A 17,822-nucleotide genomic window follows, 5' to 3' on the forward strand; every position below is an offset into this window, starting at 1 on the left:
CTTAAGGAACATATACACAGTCAGAGCAATCTGATCAAGGCCATTCTGAGGACCTGAATTCCCAGCATATCTGTATTATAGATACAAATTTTCTGTAATAGCCAATCCAGCATAAAAAAACTCCACAGAAAAGGTACTCATGCTAAGATTGCTGCTGCGAGGCTCTCATGCTGGATACCCCCACTTTACTATAAAAATAAACAGCATAGTCAAGACAGTCTCTACCAAGGCCATACTGATCTTTCAGTCCTGAGAATTTCTGGTGTTCCAAAGAACTGACAGCTTGTTATGCTCTTTCATGCCTTGATGTCTGCCAAAAAGGTAACATGAGCATTACTCTGACATACTTGTTTCTATAGGCAAAAATTAGAAGTTTAAGTACCTGAGCAACCTATGACAAATTCTGAAAGACACTTAACTACCTAAATCTTTTAAAGGATTTGAATTTAAATGTTTTGAAAATGTAAATAAATTGTCAAGCTGTCATATGAATATGCAATCCACTAAATTTTAGTGAGAATCAGCTCCAAAGTGCTTAAGTGCATCTGTGACTCTAGCAGGCAAAATGCATTTCAAAGTACAGGTACACAGCAACTTCTATAGAAAACCAACTTGGACATCAGAAGCATTAAAGCCATTTAGCATAGAGTTTCAGGAAATCTAACAGAACGTATCTCAGCATTAGCTAATTTAGTTTCAGTTGAGATGTACTACTTATCATAGAATCATAGAATGGTTTGGGTTGGAAGAGACCTTAAAGATCATCTGGTTCCAACCCCCCTGCCATGGGCAGGGACACCCTTCACTAGACCAGGTTGCTCAAAGCCCCATCCAACCTGGCCTTGGGATGGGGCATCCACAACTTCTCCGGGCAACCTGTTCCAGTGCCTTGCCACCCTCATACTAAAGTACTTCTTCCTTATATCTAGTCTAAATCTACCCTCTTTGAATTTAAAGCCATTACCCCTTGTCCTATCACTACATGCCCTTGTAAAAAGTCCCTCTCCAGCTTTCTTGTAGGCCCCCTTCAGGTACTGGAAGGCTGCCATAAGGTCTCCCCGGAGCCTTCTCTTCTCCAGGCTGAACAACCCCAACTCTCTCAGCCTGTCTTCATAGGAAAGGTGCTCCAGCCCTCTTATCATCTTTGCGGCCCTCCTCTGGACTCACTCCAACAGGTCCATGTCCCCCATGTATGTTGGGGGCTCCAGAGCTGAATACAATACTCCAGATGGGGCCTCACAAGAGCAGAGTAGAGGGGAGAATCACCTCCCTTGACCTGCTGGTCAAGCTTCTTTTGATGCAGCCCAGGATATGGTTGGCTTTCTGGGCTGCAAGCGCACATTGCTGGGTCACGCTGAGTTTCTCATCAACCAACACCCCTCAAGTCCTTCTTCTCAGGGCTGCTCTCAATCCATTCTCTGCCCAGCCTGGATTTGTGCTTGGGATTGCCCCGACCCATGTGCAGGACCTTGCACTTGGCCTCATTGAACTTCATGAGCTTCGCATGGGCCCACCCCTCCAGCCTGTCAAGGTCCCTCTGGATGGCATCCCTACCCTCCAGCGTGTCGACCATACCACACAGCTTGGTGTCATGAGCAAACTTGCTGAGGGTGCACTCAATCCCACTGTCCATGTCACCGACAAAAATGTTAAACAGTGCCAGTCCCAATACCAACCCCTGAGGAATGCCACTCGTTACTGATCTCCAGGATCTGAGCTGATACTTCCTAGGATCTGAGCTGATTTTGAATACACATGCTTAAGTTTTCTGAAACTTCACTAAAAATCAAACTTACATGTATGTGGTCATATTTTAGAGTTACAAAAATCAAGTCAGACAGTTAAACTCATATATTTTCATTGAAGATAACAGAGCTGTTCTCTTTCATGTATGTTAAAAACTTGATCATTAAGATTATTTTGTCATGGCCATATAAACACATTTTGCTACATACCTTGTCTTCTCTCAGTTTATTTTTACTTAAGAAGTAACACACCTTTATTTGCTACCAGCTATTCTTTGCACTGTAAACCCTGGTAATCACACAAAAGGGAACATATTCTGAAAAATAAACACACACCACACACACAAAACAGGTAGTGAATATATTGGTATTTTCCCAACATTCTTCCATTGTCATATTGTATAGCCTAAAACTGAGGTCATGATTTCCTAGGACTCAAGCTAAGCAACTGTATTTATCTCTGTTTACCCTATATAAGGAAATTATCAAGCGCATAGGGCTTGTAGCTGCAAGTTACAGACCTTGATAATATCTAACTCTTGATTTTATGGAAAAACACATGAACTGTGATTTGTTACAAAAATCCTTCTTTCTTGATGTTTGATTGTGATTTTAAAAACTATAATCCAAACTACATGTGGAACATCTGAAGATGGGCTTACGTTACCATTTATGTCTTCTAATAGTGCCAGTACCTTTATTTGAAAGACTGCTGTTTTTTCCAAAGTACCTCCATTTCCTGTGCATATTTGTATGAATATTTTCTATTAGTTCTTAAATTCCATTTCCAATGCGGGTCTGCTTTTGGGACTTTGTTCATTATTTAATTTGCCTCAAATTCTGACCCCCAGGTTATTGGCAGGAAACCGATTGCCCTTTCTCTCTTTTACTTTTAATTGCATAGTTAGAACTGAAGGAATAAAAAGTCATCATGAAATGAAATTACACAAAGGTCAACTGTAATGATGGCTTTTATCTTCCCATGGTATTTGTTCCAAGTTAACTTTGATTAAACCAGATGCTAAGAATGTAATCTGAAGACACTAGTAGACTCTGCCAGTGTTTACAGGCACAGATAATTTCATGTGGTCCATATTCTTCATACTATGGACTTTAGCAATGTTGAGAATAAGAGCAGATATCCAAAAAGCTACTGATTTTTTTTATTGTTATTTTCAATCATTCATTTAAGGATGATCTGTTATCACAGATTAATCATTTTTCTATTACTCAAAAAAAACCTGAGTAAACCACTCCAGAAGCAAAATCAATATCCCATAATACCAGCAATGAACACGACTCATTTATTATAGCAAGCAGTTTACAAATAAAGAGGAAAAGATATTTGTTAAAAATTAATCTTAAAAGAAATGTGAGTACTACAGAGGAAACTGAAAAGGCTTACGTATGTAAGATTTGTAAACAGAAAATGGGAATGATTCTTAATTAATATTGCTTGCTATAAGTATCCAACAAGTTCCAAATTAATGGCATTGAAAGTCATCATCTATCTGTTAATTGGTCAGTTCGGCAACTGAAAAAGTACCTAAAACTACTTTCCACCCCTTTCTTCTTAGAATGTGAGTGTTCTTTACAAAAAAGTACTTGCTGTTACAAGCACAACATACATGATAAAGATGACTTGCTGGAATCAACCGAGATCTGTTGGTTCCAATCTGTTCTGTAATGTGTGCCCATAACACACTTATGACAGAGAAATGCTACAAGAAGAAAGCGTAAATACGTTCATACTACAGATAATAGACTTGCTCTTGCTATACTATATCAGTCATGTCCTAACAAATCCAAATTCAAAATTTAAAAAATTGTAGAAAAAGAAAAGAAAGTCGAAGTGCTCTGCTAGACATAACAGCATGCTTCTAAAATGCTCTAAGGATAACTTAATTGCTACAGTCATATTTTATTGTTAAATCTAAACATGAACAGACTCCATAGAGCTAGGCAGGAAATTATTTTCTTGTCCTATGGAACTGAATTTCCCAGAGACCTCAGTATGAACATTATATACACAGTAAAACAATGTTTAGTCTTGAGTTACATTTCTGTCAGCATGGTATCTGTCACGTAGGAATTTTGGGCTGAGGTAGCTGCAAGGACAGAACCACACCACTTACTGACAAAAATCTATGACTATTTACTAAGCAAGATCAGTATAGGAGGTGGTAGCAATACAGGCCTCCAGTCACATCGTAACGAGTACTATGAACTCAGGAGACCAGGAAACTACTCTAGATGGTTGAGGCATCAGAGTCCTGGCTAGCAGCCTGGTTTCTACACATAGCAGGTGCACCTTGGGTGCAGCCTTCCGCACTGTGTTGGATGTTCATGGATATGTTTTTCTCAAAGTGCTGTTGTTTTCACTATTTATTGCTTTTAATGTTGATGATTGGCATAAGCCACCAATGGCCTTATTGGTCCTATCACCCCAGGCAAATATCTGACTTTCTTTGTACCTGGACTCTCTCCAGTAGCCCTGTCTCTCTTGCGCTGTTGAGCCCAGAACTAGACACAGTACTCCAGGTGTGGTCCCACCAGTGCTGAGTAGAGGAGAAGGAACACCACCCTCAACCTGCAGGCAGCGCTCCTCCTAATGCAGTCCAGGACAGCTAGCCTTTTTTCTGCAAGGGCCCATTGCTGGCTCATTTTCAACTTGTCCACCAAGACCTCTGCATCCTCCCCTGCAAAAGTGCTTTCCAGCATGTACTGGTGGCAAGGGGTTATTTCCTCCCCAGGTGGAGAACTTTGCACTTCCCCTTGTTGACATGCGTGAGGTTCTTCCAACAGATGCTTAGATGTCCTCATAGCATACCCCACAGCATTTAACACAACCTTGGGATCATGCCCTAAAGACACCTTGTGCTGCAGCACAGTCCTCACTTTTCAGGGACTCTGAACTGCAAACACACAATAAAAGCAACTGCCTCAGGATGATCTATATCCCAAGAACACTAAAAAACCAAGTGCTACACAATGTGTACACAGCCTAGAAGAAACCAACACTGAACAGCGAAGACACAACCCAGTCCCGTGCTACAAGGCTTGAGAGCTACGAATTGATCCCTGGGCTTTCATGCTTTTAGTATTTAAGAGGTAGACCACATGCTCTCATACATCAGATTTTTAGAAAAGCCAAGAAAGTTACCATATTAGAGTTCACTGTGAAGACTACACTTCAAGTAAACTCCAGAACTAGCTTAATCCACAGATTCATTTACTGCATACACTGTAGTCCCTCCATGCAGACTAGCCACCTGCCTTCATTCAGATTCTGAGCAGATTTCCCAATAGGAGGCATTAAGCTCCCTCATCCAGAATTAAGTGTTGCTGTATTTCACTAGCTAACTTAAACCCAGATTGGATACTCTCACTGCAGTTGGTGGAAATGTATGTCTTTAAATGTCACCCACCTGAAAATGTAGATTTCATTATAGACAATTAATTCCTATGAGTCTGAAGCACAGAAGCCCAGATTCTCAAACATACTTCAACATCTCACTGCCAACATTTGAGCCCTTGGTAAGGGAGCAGAATTCCACAGCATACAGGAGCAACTTTGACAGACTAATATTAATCAATTCCACATGACTTTTGCTTCTTTATTGGTGAAGGATTTTTTTTTTTTTTTTAATTATGTGTGTCTGAATGTCTGTAGTTTTGTCATCTTACTCATTTCTTACAAATACAAAGAGTTTGCTTGGATTAAGTTTATTGGAACCCCACTGATCATTTTAAAACTCCAGTTAAGTAGACAAATTCCAAGACTTTCCCCACTCACCACTACTTCCAAGAAAAAAGCTCGATTTCTATACTGCTCATAATTTAAGTCTTTGAGCCAAAGAGCATACTGGTTAGATACCATGAGCAATTACAGCTTTTCTCACACAGCTATTAGTGCATGCAATGCTCTTGCTGAGATCCAACCAGTACCTTGTAATTCCTTTAATTTTGTTTTTACGCATCTGGGATTCATGCCAACATCCTGTTCCTTCTGTGAAGTGCTGACACCTTAAGGGCTTTTGCTGCTTAGTGTTCTCAAGGGTTTATGTAGTCATTGTATTCTAGCACTTCCTCCTTTTTCAGATTTTTCTAAGAATTCATTCTTCTGCATTTATCTCCATTAAATTCTGATTTCTATACAATAACCCAGAACATCAGCTTCCATCTTCCATTCCTGCAGAAAAATACACACTGTAACGTGAAACAAAAGAGAAGGAAGTAACGTGCAGTCATAAACCATCCCTACCCCAAGCCAGGGCCACCTGTGAGTCACAGCAAGCAAAAGCCTTATCTAAAGTAAGGCAGCTGTCCCCAACAGCCAGTATGATTACATGATTACTATGTTGCTCAAGCTAGGAAAAGGCAAGCTCGATATAGAACATCATAATGATATCACATGGCAAGAACTGGATGACTTTGGCAGCTGGACTAAAGATAACGAATGAAATTCAACAGTGCAAAATGAGGTCACGTACTAACAACAAAATTAATAACAGCAACTGATAAAAAAAACATGCTGTGACAAAAGCTTCAGCAATAATCCAGGAACTTTGTAACCTGAAAGAACAAAGGAGAAAGTTGTCTTTGAGTGACCGGCTCGTCATGTGAAGGTTATGAACCATTAATAAGATGCACCTTTAAAAAAGGCAAAAAGGACTAAGGGCTTTGGACTAAATAAGAATTACCCTTTAGCTGAAATAGTTTAAACTTTTTTCTTCAGCTGGTTGTTGGAGGAACTAGAATAAGCTAAAAAGATAACCTTTAGACTGGAGAATCTTACAAAGGAGTAAGCTGACTTGTTTTGCTTATCAGAGTAAAAGTAGTACTGATCAGTAGCTTTTATTTTGAACAGGGACTGCAAAGTTAACATATGCACTTTAAAATGACCCTGTGGGGTTGTCAGGAAAGAGGTTAAGTCACAAAATGCAAGCTTCAAAAATAGCGGAATTAAAAAATGTCAGAATCTGCTAGGTTTTCACAACAACTGTCATTTAAGAGCAGTGAAGAATTTACCCTTCTATTCCTTTTACAGTATTGAGGCTAATGATTCTGCAGAGCCTTTATTTTGCGATGGGAAATGGCATTTCTAATGTCATTTATGCATTCTGCAGCTACCTTACATGTAAAAGTTGGCATAGATTCACCTTAAAAGATCCAGTCAATAGTGACAAAGCTTGCTAGTAACTTGCTTTATCTAAAATGGGTTTGCTTCCTACCTGAGCTAAGCACCAGTGCTAATGGATCTGGGCACACATGTGACCATGTCAATTTTTAAGAGATGTTCATTTCAGTGGAAGTTTTTAAAGAAATCAATTCCACCTCCAGTATATCCTGTTACAACTTTTTATAACGTGAAAAGCATTTTTTCTACATGTCTGAAGTTATTCACACATAGAAATTCTTGGCCTTCCTCACAAAATCAAAATAATGCTGAAAGTAATATTATACTGAAGAATGTGAAAGGCAGATGAGCTTAGGATAAGACAAAAGTAACAAATGATGGGGAAAATGGTATTTGACAAGAACATCAAAGATTGAGTTGGGGAGGGATAAAATGCATTTTTCTGAATCTCTGACAAGCAGAGTGGTTTCTCTGTGGTTTCTTTGCTTATTTGTTTTGTTCTTCCCTCCTCCTGATTTGCCAAGTTTCATGGACCTACTCTGGAAGAGGTAACTTACACCCTTAGGCTTACTCATAAGATTTTCTGATTGCCTAATTTTCAGAGTTACAAATAACCACCTATGTCCAGTTGGCAGTATCGTTCTGGATTCTAGCCTGTTAAAGCTAATTGCTTCAGGCAAGTCACACCCGTAAGTGTAAGCATTAGAGCCAGGAAGCATCAGGAAACTTTTTTTAATTTCTTCTTTGTTCTTCTGTAACTAGGTCAGGTTTTCCTCTTGCTCTCTATTGCACATTAAATCAACTTCAAATCCGGCCTGCACACATAAAGGATCATAAGATGCAAGGCTGTCTCCGCAAAGCATTTCTGATTCTCCCTTATGGACCCCTAAAATTCTGAATTCAAATCAAATAGCTGTACAGACACACTCTTAAGTGTTCTATACATCCTACAGTTTCATCCCAGAATGTGTATTGGATTTTGTCAAGCAGACCCCAAAATGCTCATTACTTCTTTCTGTATACATGAAAGGGAAACAGAGAGAACAAGGAATATATGCATCTCCAAACCTGATGATACCAACAGATAAAGCAGCAAGCAAAAGCATTTGATTCATATCTACATGAACACCATCTGGGAAGCACCACCAGCCAGGATCAGGGACCATCAGCGCCACAAAAGCAAGACAAGCCCCACATGAGAAAGCCAGCACTGCTCTTTCAATAATTTCATGTTAAAACAGGAAGATTTGCCTCATAAACCTCAGAGGCAATCAACTTATCTTTATAGAGAAAAGATTTCTCTTTAGTAATGTTTCTGGTTCTGTAAGTTCTCAAAAAGAGAGAGAAGAGAGAGAAGAGAGAGAAGAGAGAGAAGAGAGAGAAGAGAAAAAAGAGAGAGAAGAGAAAAAAGAGAGAGAAGAGAAAAAAGAGAGAGAAGAGAAAAAAGAGAGAGAAGAGAAAAAAGAGAGAGAAGAGAAAAAGAGAGAGAAGAGAAAAAGAGAGAGAAGAGAAAAAGAGAGAGAAGAGAAAAAAGAGAGAGAAGAGAAAAAGAGAGAGAAGAGAAAAAAGAGAGAGAAGAGAAAAAGAGAGAGAAGAGAAAAAGAGAGAGAAGAGAAAAAGAGAGAGAAGAGAAAAAAGAGAGAGAAGAGAAAAAAGAGAGAGAAGAGAAAAAAGAGAGAGAAGAGAAAAAAGAGAGAGAAGAGAAAAAGAGAGAGAAGAGAAAAAAGAGAGAGAAGAGAAAAAAGAGAGAGAAGAGAAAAAAGAGAGAGAAGAGAAAAAGAGAGAGAAGAGAAAAAAGAGAGAGAAGAGAAAAAGAGAGAGAAGAGAAAAAAGAGAGAGAAGAGAAAAAAGAGAGAGAAGAGAAAAAAGAGAGAGAAGAGAAAAAAGAGAGAGAAGAGAAAAAAGAGAGAGAAGAGAAAAAGAGAGAGAAGAGAAAAAAGAGAGAGAAGAGAAAAAAGAGAGAGAAGAGAAAAAGAGAGAGAAGAGAAAAAAGAGAGAGAAGAGAAAAAGAGAGAGAAGAGAAAAAGAGAGAGAAGAGAAAAAAGAGAGAGAAGAGAAAAAAGAGAGAGAAGAGAAAAAAGAGAGAGAAGAGAAAAAAGAGAGAGAAGAGAAAAAGAGAGAGAAGAGAAAAAGAGAGAGAAGAGAAAAAAGAGAGAGAAGAGAAAAAAGAGAGAGAAGAGAAAAAAGAGAGAGAAGAGAAAAAAGAGAGAGAAGAGAAAAAAGACAGAGTAGAGAAAAAAGAGAGAGAAGAGAAAAAAGAGAGAGAAGAGAAAAAAGAGAGAGAAGAGAAAAAAGAGAGAGAAGAGAAAAAAGATCTAGGTTTAGTAATGTCTTAAAACAGCAAAACCCAAATCTTGACAGCAGGCTAGAAACAAGTCAATTTTTTTTCTGCCAATGCTTCACAGATATGCTATGTAAAATAACAGAGCAAATAAAGAGTCAATATTCATCATGCATAAATGGCATTAAGGTACAAATGTTTAGATGGGCTTATATGAACTAGGTATTCCTTTTCCAATTCAGTTGAAAATTCCAGTCTGAAATAGACCTGGAATCCTCAAATCAATGAATTCTAATAACAATCTGTTAACAATTACTCAATAAATTGTCTTCCAATTTAAAGTTTAATAGTTGGTGTAGAATAGACTATGAAGGAGCTCAAAACAAAGAGAATGAAGCGGAGCAAGACCTCACTTGGTAGGGGACTGATTAATATTTTTAAATTATTCCACTTTCACTTCATTGTAGATAATCCTAATAGTGTGCATATTATGTTTTGCAGAAGGGCTAACAGCAGGATATCTGTAGGCAGGCACTGGCATTTTCAAGATTCTCCCCCCGCCCCACCTCCATAAGGCTAGCAAAATAATTTTATTTTAGTTTAACAAAAAAGCTTTAGGTTTCAATCCCTGTTAAAACAGTTGATATAACGGTCATCATTATCTTCTTCACCCTCCAACCCCTACTGTCTTTTTTCCAAAACCCAACAGATTAAAAAAAAAAAAAAAAAAGGCAAAAGAAAAAGAAAGAAAAACGCTCTTAAGACTAAAAATGGTCTCTGCCTACTACTGTTACCAGCCACACTGAACATTTGATCTCACTGTAAATAACAGATGATAGGTAGTTCTGCCCTTGAAACGCAGATCAAATAATGTTGTAAATGCATGCAGTATTCTTCCTTTTCAAGCACGCCAGTGAACTCAGCAGAGTTCTTTAAAGGCACATTCTTTGTTACTATGACTTCTGCAGTCTCTCTAGATGTTTCAGATTTATTTTTCCATTTTCTTCCAGCAAGAGATGCAGGTGTCAGGTAAGCAGCAGTACACAATACTAACCATGACTTTGTGAGTAGGCAATTAAGTGGCAGCAGCCTTCTAAATGAACTAGTAATTATACTCTTTTGGACATAAAAGGAAGGCAAACTATTTACATCTTAAATTAAGCTTGCAGAGTTTTGTTCTGAATGGGTTTTCACTGCTTTTTCTGTGTCTCTTCCCTAGTTTTTTTGTGCGTGCTGTAGAATCCTCTTGAACATGTAGGGCACTGCATTCCCACATAACGGAGCTAGACCTGAAAAAATGATTTGGATAAAAAGCGTATAAAGAAAGACTGCCCAAGCCAGCTACATCCTAGTTGTTGGGACCATGCAAAAGTGTTATGAATTGGATTTTTCTGACATAAAGTTGGGATAATAGTATTTGCAAATGCACCAGGTCTTATTTATTTATACTTTTACATAGGGCTTTCTCTGTGCAATCATGGTTCTAGCATGCCAGCTGCTCCAAATTAAACATTTGTAGCACAAAAGACAACTGCAGATCCACTATGCTGCAACAGAGATTGTAGTATAGTGCAATGGTTTTTAAAACGTTACAAGTGCAGTTTCTTTTCTCAGGGTCTATAAGCAACTCCAAGGGTTGTTTTTTTAAAAAACAAAACAAAAAACCTCCTACTGAAAAACAGTTTTGCTCTCATTTATGCTACAGTAAAATGCTACTGAAATACCAAAATTATTGTATTTCACTTTCAGCAGTTCAACATAGAACAGCAGAGATCCACTGAAGGTTATTTTCTGACCTGACAGAAATAATTGTCTTCAATTACTCAACATACAACTGAATTCAACAGGGCACTGTATGGTCTCAGTGAATGCACATCCAAAGTAACTGCAGGGCTGTTTGGAGAAAAAAAAAAAAAAAAAAAAGGAAAAAATACTGATGTTTATTTTTCTACATTAAAAGCAGCATTTTAAAGCTGATTAAAAGCCTTTACAATTCAGTGAAACAGTTCCTTTTGAGTTCAGTGGACCTCAGATGAGGCCTCTGGGGAAAGAAATGGAAGATAGGTAAGGTTTACAAAGGATAGTTTTGATTAGAAATGAAATCTTCAAGAGGAAATTAAGACAAAAAAAAATTGACTGCATTTACATCTATACACTGGTTCATATGAACTACAATAAACTGTACTGTCAGAAATGAAATCAATAATGGTAAGAAATTTCAAAATATAATGGTTTAAAAGAACCTAGTTAAGAAATATCATTAAGGCACCTCCTGTGATGAACACCTGCTAGAGACTCTGCACAGTGCACTTCTGAACACTTGAGTTTGGAAACATTGTTTTTGTGCTAATTAACAAACTTCGGTCTGGGATAGCAGGTGTGGATTTGCTACCATTTCAGATTTTCTCTGTGTTTTCTTAAACAAATAATGTACAATTTTACAGAGAATGAAAGTGAATTCAGTTTATGAAGTACCAGTCTCTCCAGCAATGTTGAGAAGGGATACAGGAAGGCCACATAAACATGAGGATTAGTTTTATTTCACCATTTTCTTTTTGTTGCAAGGACTAAGCATATTCATATTAAAAGGTGAGACTAAGTAGACATATGTAGCAATGCCAAAACTATTAGCTGTGAAGTACTGCCCTAATTTTTTATTCCCTTCTTGAGCACATGAACTTTTGTAAGACTGAGCAAAAAGTGCATATTCAGATTCCAAGGCTTTTAATTTCTTGAGGGTATAATTGCCAAGCACAAAATATACCAAGTTTAAAGGAAGCGTGCTGCAGGAAGCAAGTATTACTGGAGAAAGAGGAGACAGAAAGTGTGAATGTGTATCATTTACAGCCTCTGTCCTTCTGCAGCCAAAAGACAAATGCAAGCTTACCTTAGCAGTAAAGACTTAAGAGATTTTTCTTCTAGTAATTGTTTTTTTTAGTTTTCACAAGAGTTTGATGAGAAAAGATGAGGCAAGTTTATTTTACATTAAAGGCACTGAAACATATGACCAAGTATCATAGAAATATTTTTCCTTCTTGCATTACAATGCCTGTTTTCTCAGTAGATGTGAACACAGATAACTTGAACTAGACAGATATTGCATGAGTTCTAGGTATCATCTATAAAATCAACACTAACAACTTTTAATTGCCTGTTATCTCATAAGAACCCACTTCACAAATTAAGCAGATTAGGAACAAGGGGATTAGGGTTAAGTTTCTGCCCTGAGCCACAGGGCTCTTCCACAATGCCGAGTTGGTCGCTTAAGCTTATGCATTCAAAATTACCTAAGGGATTACAAATTAAATTAAAATGCAGCAATTATTTGTCTGTAGAAAGTTTCTTCCACTTTTTCAGATCACAGTGATGGCTGTATAAATTCTCTAGCATTTCTGAGCTTTCTGTATACTATAGCAAACTTTTGGAGACCCTCTAAAGACATACCTCTCAAGAAGCATCATAAACAGGGTAGCTCCATGAAGGAGGACGAGCAGGGGCCAAGGGTGACTGCAGCACAGGCTGTGCCCTCACCAGCTGGCACCATTCCACAGAGCCTGAGCATGGCAGGCAGTCCCAGACACAGTGAGGGAATGGACCAGGGCTCCCCAGGGAGCCTAGCCAGAAGCAGTAGGAGGCAAGGCTAGAGACAAGGCTACAGCATAGGTCTGTGATCCATGCAGGAGACAGACACACCTATGACACAGACAAGAGAAGAACCTGAGCTCAAATGGATACCCTCTAGATGAAGGGCAGGGTGTATGGAAGGGGAGGTAGGTCCAGGTGAGGCTGGTCAGGGCATTTAAGGCCTACTGCTGCCCTCAGGGCTATGACAATACCCTTTAAAAGTTCAGGTGAATGTGTTTCAGAAGTGTAATGAGTTAAATAGTTCCAATCTAGTCCAATTTGTTCTTTATCAACATAAAGGAAAGCTGGCCTAATTGTCAGGCTGCCCAGGAGAGAGCCAGTAATGAGATGACAAGAGCTTGGCTGGACTGAAGTGAGCTCTGTTGGCAGAGCTGTATGCAAAAGCTTGTAGAGCACCTGCTCCCATCGTGCTTGGCTCTAGCTGCCAGACCCAGCTTCACAAAATTTTTACACACAATAGTTTTTCTCTTGAAAGGAATAAAGCAATCACATAAAATATGTCCAAGGTAGTGTGTTTGTTTTAAATATTTAAAGCAGCAGAAGGAACCCATAGGAAAATCAAGAAAATGAAACACAGTAAACAAGATACTATTATGACTTTATAATAGAATAACAGAAAAGTAACAGAAAAATGTAGTCAAGAGACCCAAATTCCCCTAGCACAGTCCACCCATGTAGTAGCTTAGCAAATTTTAGAGAAGCCATGGAGAAATTTAACAAAGAATTCTTTGAATTAATGGCATTTCATACCCTCTCTGGATCCATGGGCAGTATATTCTGCTCCCCAAAAAAACAGCCAAAAAATATTAACTGACTTAAAAAAGAAAACAAGGCTCTGGACTTGTATGGGTGACTTCAATTCAACTTTCATTACCTGCTTAAAATCTTTGACTCTTCTGTCTATGAGCCTCTGACTTACCTCACTACCTGTCTCCTTTAGTCTAATTACTATTAGTCACTCAGACCAGCTGCACAGATCCTGTACTCTTTCCCTATCTCCTCAGCTGCTTCATTTACATTCTGTTTTTTTCATTATCTTCATATGTTCCATTTTCAATTTTTTTCAACGTTCCTCTGCCCACTCAGGATCCTAGTACAAACCATCAACATCTAAATATTCCAATTAGTCTCTCTCTTTTTGTTTTATGAAATTGCAAATGGGAGGGATTTAAAGATGCCTTAGACAGCAAAAAGCAAAAGTAAATATGTATTTAGGTGTGAATCTGAATACACCGTGGCAGTGTAGACTACAAAATTGCAACTGTGCTGTGTGGATATGTTCAAAAGGTTTGTTGGATTTTAAGAAATACCTTCTATCTGACTGCATGCAAGAGCATTTTGATATGACTGTGCTGTCAGAGAGTTTATTACTTTGGAAATACTTAGGTATGGTAGACTTGGTACATGTAAACAAGGATGAAGACATGTCAGTGCATACACGCCACCTTTATTGCTACATGCCAATCCAACAAGATGTTGGGTAAGCCATGCTTATATCTGTATTACCCTACTACTTTCTTAAGCCTTTGTGAACACACTGTGGAGAAAAAACATATGGAAAACACATGCTGTCTCTCCAATTCTAGCTCTATCTATCAGTATTCAATATAGATCTTGGGCAGCCAAAGTATTATGGATTATGAAAAAATTCAATTATTTTTCAATGTAGAAGGCAGAAGCAAACGGAATTGTAAAACCCTTTTTGCCGCAATAGCAGCTCTAATTATTTGTCCCCATTAAAATTTATCACTGACAAACTTAAGAGCAGTTTTTATAAGCTATTCATATTTTATTATCTGTCCTCTCCAATACTCATAATGAATTGTCACTAGCTCAGCTTTTGGGTACATGACAGAGAAGATATGCTTAGCAGAGTAATATTACCATTAACTACTGTAATTAATGCAAATTATGCAAACCCAGTAAAACTCAATTACCAAAGAAATAATAACCTTTGAACTGAAAATGCAACAGTAAATGCAGAAGTTCAACTTGTAATGGCTTAATTTTGGCAGAAAGAATGCTGAGCAGAGTGTTTAGATTTTGGTTCTACATGCTAAGGCTGTTTATAAAAAGCTGCATAAGTTTATAGAATGCTAATATATGGAACATAATGTAAGAAATGGTATTACTTGAAACCGTTCATATATAGAAAATTTCTCTTAAAGCATTTCTTTTATAGGATGTGATACTGTTCTCTAAACCAGCTGTTATAAAAAGCGGTGCACCATGGGTTTCTCACAGAGGATAATAGGCTAGCTGGATCCCCATTTTGATGGGCAAACTACATTCTCCCCTGTTTTAAATCAATAAAGTAGACAAACAATTCTTACAAAATTACTAGAGTTTCATAAAGCCATAGCTCCATATGCAACATACTCAACATGTCAGTATCTTGAGTTTTTTTGATGTGGAAACATGCTTGCAATACTAACGTAAATTCATTACAAGCTTTAGTCTCAGTTAAGGGGTCAGGAGTTTGGGTTTTTTTTAATACTTACATTATCTGCAATACAAATACTATAATAAAGATGAAAGAATTGAAATGGTCTGTAAAATTATGAACCCAGTCACACAGTTCATGAAAATCTCCTGGTCCTAGTAAAATAAAAGAATTCTGGAATTTATGTCAAAGAGTCAGAATTTCACCAACTGTTGTATTCAGATCCAAGGTGAGAGGGGTTTTAAGTTCACAACTTTCAGTTTCAAAGCTCCCCCTACATCTTAGTCCTTATTCCTGTAAACTTTTTATTTGGCTGAATAATAGGAAGGATTGTACCAGATTATGTTAGTAAACGAACCACTTGAGGACATTTGGAAAGTCAGCTCTTGAAGACAAAACATATTTTTACTTCTGAACTATCAGCTATGAAATAACCAGCTTAGGAAAAAGGTAATTTTAATTTCAAGCAGTGCATGATCTTGAGTGTGCAGGTTTATGCAAATTTTATATATCTAATGTAACTGTGGAAGTTCTCATGCATTTCTTTTATGAATACTCTAGAGCTCTCCAATTCAATTATGTTGTTCAGCAATCTGTCTCAAATATGAATTATGTGTGGTATTAAGAAAGGAAGTAATTCACAGGTTTCATTTTACTTTGCTCTACTAAGATAGCTTTCTTTGGAATAAAGAATAGGAGGAGTGTTTCACACTAAACTTTGTAGATTTACATTTTAAAATTAAGACTTGCTCTCATGTCAGGTATCTTATATGATTATATCTTGTAAAATGTGTGAAATCAAAGGTATCTCTTTAGAGGGGGTGACATTTAAATTCACCTTGCCCTCTAGTTGTATAGCATGTAACATAGGTGCTTTTCCCTGCAATTCAGGAGATAATGGCTCCTGTCAATTAAAAATACAGCTGCTGTTTATCTGAAGTGCAAAAATCAAAGCTTTAACTGTTGTTTTAAAGTCTGTGTTAAAATGCTGTAAAATAACAGATAGCCTAAAAAACTGACAGCTGTGAATATTACAAAACTCTCTGGAGAACCAGTAAAGGCCAGAGAGTATAATGCTGCTGGTAAAATACACCTACTATCTAGAGAAGAGTATAAATATTTAGGTAATGTATATTTTAAAATAAAATATGGTACACATAGGTATATGTATAAATAGGAGTTACAGAAGTTGGATTGCCCCTTCTTTGGCCTTTTTTTCCCTTACATTGACTTCAAAAGACCTTATATCACACTCTGAAGGTACAGGTTCATGACACTTTGAAATCAATTGGATCATTCACTTCCCTAAATCCAAGCATGCCTATATTGCCCAAGCCCTCTGTTAAATACTTCATTCAGTATTTTTATATTCTAACTGCCTCTCTAAGTATGATCACAATGCAAAATTGCTTTGGTTTGAACAGAAGCTCAAGAATGCTCATTTTATAGTAGGCAGATCTTTGTAAACATTTTTGTACCACCGTATATTCATCACATCAGCCTGTTACAAAGATTTTTAAGGGTGTTTTTTGTTTTTTTGTTTGTTTGGTTGGCTGTTTTTTTTTTTTCTCTCCTGTTAAAAAGTTCAAAAGCCATGAAAAGAAAGCTTACAATTGGCTCATTTGAGACAATGAAGTGAAAAGGCAGCCTTGGAACACTGAGCCCAGACATTGCCAGTGTAGTAAGGGAAAGTGAAACCAGAGCAAATGCCAAATGAACAGGTGGAAAAAAGCTAAAATAAGATGTTTGTTGGTTTGTAATGACAGGTATTACTCCTTATAACTAACTTGCAAAATTGCTTCTGTGTATCTTTACTCTTTGTAGGATTCAATTTTCTTTTACTTTATTGCATGTTTGAGTTTTGCCTTTCTAGGACTATAAACAAGTTTCTGTATCTTAAGCTATAATCATACAACAAATATAGGGCAATCAGTCACACTCATACTAGCATTCATTTAGCTAGTACAGGTAATAACAAAATCAACTAGATACATCCCATGCAGCCTAGGCAAAACCAAGCATCCCAAGTCACCAGTCTGAAGCTTGATCAGTAACACCTTTACTACTGCTATTAACCACGCTACCTAGCTCCACTTTAGTATACTTATGCCAATCTGTACTGCAATTGCATTCTTTAGCTGAGCTTCGTGGCTGATAAAAACATGCATAACTAGGTTCACCCGCTCTTGTATGTTCCCACATGACAAAAATAATGAATTAAACTCCCAAAATCATGAAGTCATCTTAGAAATCACTAAACACATACATACCTTATAAAATGATGTGTTCCTAAGAATATAAAAGTTTAAAGGATGGCTTTAAAAACGCATTATTAAAAGTATTTGTGTACTAATATTACTACTCTCTTACTCAATTTATGCCAATGCATAGTGCTAGCAGTTCTTGGAACAATGTGTGATCATTATGGCAGGAACAGGCTTTTGGAACAGAAAAATCAAGCAGGAAAACTGTCTCAATGAAGGACAGCTATGGCCCCGTTACCCACTTTGATTATGTCTTCTCCCAGTGGCAATGCACACCAGCTGTTCAAGAAAGGTGATGTCCAAG

General features: G+C 37.6%; 1 long non-coding RNA gene across 1 annotated transcript in view; it reads right to left on the reverse strand.

The window, feature by feature from the left end:
* Nucleotides 1-12,850, reverse strand: part of LOC148052173 (uncharacterized) — a 42,715-nt gene extending 29,865 nt beyond the window's left edge. Inside the window, exon 1 of the long non-coding RNA XR_015699015.1 lies at nucleotides 12,611-12,850. This is a non-coding gene — a long non-coding RNA (uncharacterized LOC148052173). The remainder of the gene's footprint in view (nucleotides 1-12,610) is intronic.
* Nucleotides 12,851-17,822: the final 4,972 nt, after the last annotated feature.

This window comes from Nipponia nippon, unplaced genomic scaffold, assembly GCF_047370975.1.
Source record: "Nipponia nippon isolate SJK-2023a ecotype South Korea unplaced genomic scaffold, ASM4737097v1 scaffold_5, whole genome shotgun sequence".
NCBI classification, from domain to species: domain Eukaryota; kingdom Metazoa; phylum Chordata; class Aves; order Pelecaniformes; family Threskiornithidae; genus Nipponia; species Nipponia nippon.